Here is a 5,224-nt window from a genome sequence, read left to right on the forward strand (position 1 = left end):
CATGCAGCTGGCCAGCCGGTGGGTGGGCGGCCAGCAGTGTGCAGCTGGCCGGCTAGCCCATTAACCAGGTGGGCAATCGGGGAACATTAGCGCGGCCAGCCGGGACTCTACGTGTACCTACAATAGCAAAAAAAGAAATGTGAATTATCTTGTTTAAGAATTTGTTAATACTGTAAGTGCAATAAAATATTTTAGTCAATACTGGTTTGTTTCCTCTCTTACCACTCTATTCGTCACTTTCATCATCATCACTAGTGGGAGAATCACTGTCGTCTTCACCATCATCCCATAGAGCGTCGTCCTCTGTTCCATGCAGTGAATTTGTGATTCCCTATTTTTTGAAGCATTTCTCCACCAGTGGTTGTGGAATGGAGTCCCATGCACTTTTCACCCATTCACAAATCTGGGACAAATCCGGCTGTTTGATTTTTCCACTAGGTGTGAACTTATGGTTTTCATCGCTGTTTAAGAGCAGCTTTGAATGGCCGACTTATACACACATCTAGTGGTTGTAGGATGGATGTTAGGCCTCCAGGGATAATGACCAAATCAGTTTTCCCTTTTTGTAATTTGTCTCGCACTTTCTTAGTTGTATGTCCACGGAAGCTGTCCAGAACCAACATGTTGTGTAAATTCAGTAACACACCAGGATGACGTTGCCAAACATGTACCACTCAGTCAATTATAAGTTCATTGTCCATCCAACCTTTTGGATTTGCTCTCACTAATACCGGTATGCCTTTCACTGATATTTTTGGAATAGTTTTCCCTTTAAATATCATGTAAGGTGGTAGCTTTTGTCCATAACCAGTTACACACAACATCACTGTGTATCTTTGTTTCTCACTGCCACCAGTTCGTATCATGATGCTGGATTCTCCTTTCCTGTTCACTGTGTTGTCAAGCGGCATCTCAAAATCGACTGGCGTTTGATCTGCATTTTCAGTTTGCAATAATGTATAGGACTGTTTATGGCACAGATTTATCACATAACGATAAAAATTTACTATTTTTTCCTCATATTCGCCTGGAAGCCACTGAGCGATAGTAGTTTTCCTCCGGAATCCTAAACCATTTCAGTTGAAAAATCTTGATAGCCAGCCCCGGCTAGCTTTGAAACTGGTAATGCCTAGTTCCTTGGCTAAAGACAATGCTTTAAGTTGGCACATTTCACTCATCACCCCATATCCGTATTGTTGCTTCTCATCTACATAATCGCAGAGCCTTTTCTAAAGGTCTGGATGCTTCGCTTTTTGGCTGCGAAATGCCCAGTGATTACTATTAATTTCTTGAAGCTGCGTTTTATTTTTTCACCAATTGCGAATACAACTCTCACTCACATCGTACGTTCTTCCTGCTGCACGGTTTCCAGTATTCTCGGCTTCTTCAATAATTTTCACTTTTTCTTTAGAAGTGTATGAGCGATAACGAGAATGTGTAGCCATAATTAACAAGTTTGCAGATGTTAATACTTCACTCCTAACATGCTACTGATGCATCACAGACTGAGGCCGCAACAATGCAATAGTATAATGGGATGTATTGTTGGAGGCGGAGCAGTAGCAACAATGTTTCGAATAATCCGTGCACCCCAGTTTCTCGTTCTAACATTCGGGAAGAAACATGTGCGGATTATTCGAGTATATACGGTAATATTTACACCCTTCTAAATTATATATTTTGTTACATAATACAATGAAGTACCTAAGTCTAGTGATGTACATGATAATAACATGAGGATAAAATATATCTGTTTTCAACAAACAATAAAATGAGAAAAATTACTTGAATAATTTCAATAGAAAGTTAAAATATTTATTGACACAAGAACCTTTATATGGCTTTGAAGAATTTTAAGTGGTATTTCTGATGTATTATATGATATTGCTTGACTTACGAATCAGTTTGTGGCAGTAACATATGATCGGTATTAAAATATATAAAGTATGTGTAATAGGCATGAATTGTGTCTCATAACCCCATTATTCATGTTCCATAGATCCCATCAGAAAGGAAAACCTCCAGGGATGTCAAAGGAGTCAAATCACACATTAAATAAAGAAAAGGATATTGTGAAAACTTAATCTGTATGATCTGTTAACAATAAACTATCACTATACTGCTTAATACGATTCATATTTATGCCAATTAAATAAAGTCATGTAAATTAGACGTAAAGTTACTATTTTGAAACAAAGCTGCTGCCTCCTCAGTTGCACTAAGTAGCTGCTGTTTGTAGCTTAATATTGATTTTATTACACTGACGTATCTCAAATAAAATAGCTGTGTACATCTGTATTTGCTGAGTCCTGATTAAAGAACATTACCTTTTTGTCTTACTGGTTTACAACAAACACTGCTAGTGTCCAGGTAGCTACCAGAACCTTTCACTTCTCAAATATAAATATTCAAGTAATCTGTAGAAGGTGGCACTGAAGTATGTTCCTAATTTTTGAAATTTAGCTCAGGTTTCCAATATATTGCTTTGTGTTTGGCAGTTTGCTGAATACCTTCAGACCAGGTACATAACTCCAGTCTGAATGTTAAGTTGGGAGCCAAAGTCAACATGAAAATTATTTTTATTTCTTGTATTCTTATTCCTTACTTCATAGTTCAGCAGAAAATGATTTTTATTGTTATCAACAAAAAAAATTTATTTACTTATTAATTGGAAAATGAGAATAAAAAATCCATAATCCTTGCAAAGTCTTGCAGAGTGCTACATTTGGTTATCACATCAATTTTTTGCTTGCTGTGAATTTAGCCATGATGAAAATAAGCTAACAGCCTTCATAATGAGATCCATCAATAAGAATTCATTGATCATTTCTGCATTTGTGTGTGGAGTAAATAAGCGAAAGCCATTGCATGAATTCCTGAAGTTAGAGTCAGCTGGAAATATGGGAAATGAACACATATTCAGAATTAGATAACTTTTTATGATAAACTGTCATAATTCTTGCCTCGAGTGTTGCAGCCACAAGTTAGTTTGTAATATGAAATGGAGTGTCTTGTTCTCAGATATACCAGATGTCATTTCTCAAGAACACTGAGATGACATTTTGAGTCAAAACTTTCCAGTTCTTTGAGTGCACAACAGTAGCATCATCTAAAGGGCAAATTGTTGCCTTTACTGTATTCAGTTTTTGTAGTTCACCCAAGACTTTCTAGTATGATATTAAGTGAGCATAAGCAATTCTTGCCATTTATTAAAATGAGTTTTTCAGAAGAAAAGTGTCCAACTTATAACAACAGGACTTAATAATCTGAGTAATATTATTGTCAACTGTGATATACACTGCCTAATTTAAAAAAAAAAGAACATCCAGAAGGAAAGGAGAGAATGAAATAAAACTTCATGGGATGGGAGGATACGTGACATTATTTCATAGATTACAATACTGAGTCAAATCGACAGAGGACTAGAGGACTTGGAAGTATCAGCCCAGTTATCTGTTTAGACATTGTACAATCTCTGGCTTAGATGCATACACACTGATTAGGGGGGAGGGGGGGGGGAGGTTGTCATAAAGCCATTGTATTCACTCTCCTAAGACAAGCTGGCCCACAACTCTTGTAACTGATCCTTAGTATCCTGGACACAGGCACTGGGACAAAGTTGACAACTGAACTGGTCCCACACATGTTGTAATGGAAACAGATATGCAGCTATTAACAGGCACAGGAATACCTCATCAGAACACAGACAGTCATCAGAGACATGTACCACGTGTGGATGAGCAGTGACCTGTTGAATAATGGCAACAACTGTCACATGAGAGGCAACACAAGATGACTAACAGCTGTGAGGTAAAGCTATAACAGCATTAACAGTAACATACACATGGGTCAATAATTTCCTACTCTTGCTAGTCTCTGACAAGTAATGTGGGATGACACAAAACTGTAAGGGATAAAACTGTAGGAGAACTTGGAGCAGACATTGGAGCCCAGAACTGCAACACAACCACAGTCAAGCAGCAGGTGCTGGTGACTGAAATGCATGATCAGCTCCTGTGCCGTCAGACCATGAGAACATAAATCAGTCCACAAATCATGGACATCAGCCACAGCTGGCTGCTGTCTATGCATGATAAGTAACTGTTAGGAGCAGGAAGATTTCCATGACACCGTTCTGGGTGTCAGTACCCTGTGACCAGCCTTCATGAAGCCATTCTGTCATCAACATGTTCTGCCAATTATGCCAGAGCCCAACCATTGGCCCATTCCAGATGGTTTCGAATAACATTAAGATGTCACACCCACAAAAACTGCAGCTCATGGAAGCAGTAGTTAACCATTATGAGATTTTCACTCTGCAGCAGAGTGTGCGCTGATATGAAACTTCCTGGCAGATTAAAACTGTGTGCCGGACCGAGACTCGAACTCGGGACCTTTGCCTTTTGTGGGCAATTGCTCTACCAACTGAGCTACCCAAGCACGACTCATGCCCCGTCCTCACAGCTTTACTTCTGCCAGTACCTTGTCACCTACCTTCCAAGCTTTACAGAAGCTCTCCTGCAAACCTTGCAGAACTTGCTACCTTGCTTGGGTAGCTCAGTTGGTAGAGCAATTGCCCACAAAAGGCAAAGGTCCCAAGTTCGAGTCTCAGTCCGGCACACAGTTTTAATCTGCCAGGAAGTTTCATATCAGCACACACTCCGCTGCAGAGTGAAAATCTCATTCTGGAAACATCCCCCAGGCTGTGGCTAAGCCATGTCTCCGCAATATCCTTTCTTTCAGGAGTGCTAGTTCTGCAAGGTTCACAGGAGAGCTTCTGTAAAGTTTGGAAGGTAGGAGACGAGGTACTTGCAGAAGTAAAGCTGTGAGGACGGGGCGTGAGTCATGCTTCGGTAGCTTAGTTGGTAGAGCAATTTCCCGCGAAAGGCAAAGGTCCCGAGTTCGAATCTCGGTCCGGCATACAGTTTTAATCTGCCAAGAAGTTTCAGTAGTTAACCATGCTTGTACCAGCCCATCAGTGTGTTTGGCCAGCTGGCCAGTAATTGACACTCACCGGACTGTGAAGGAGGTACTCTGTATGTTTGCCCAGCCCAGGCAGCAAACTCTGTTCCAGCCACCACCTTGGGGTTGCTTGCTATTGCCAGAGTCCAGTCAGGAGTCGGGAGTCAGATTCTGGGCAGCACCATGAACTTCCACCACACCAGTAATGTTACCCACTGCCTGCTTCAGTGTGCAGCCAAGCCATGAGTGTTCTCCACACCAT

General features: G+C 40.5%; 1 non-coding gene across 1 annotated transcript; it reads right to left on the minus strand.

Moving 5' to 3' along the window:
* Nucleotides 1-4,366: 4,366 nt before the first annotated feature.
* Nucleotides 4,367-4,441, minus strand: Trnal-caa (transfer RNA leucine (anticodon CAA)). Its single transcript has one exon. It is a non-coding gene; the product is annotated as a tRNA-Leu (tRNA).
* Nucleotides 4,442-5,224: the final 783 nt, after the last annotated feature.

This window comes from Schistocerca cancellata, chromosome 4 (assembly GCF_023864275.1).
Source record: "Schistocerca cancellata isolate TAMUIC-IGC-003103 chromosome 4, iqSchCanc2.1, whole genome shotgun sequence".
NCBI classification, from domain to species: Eukaryota; Metazoa; Arthropoda; class Insecta; order Orthoptera; family Acrididae; genus Schistocerca; species Schistocerca cancellata.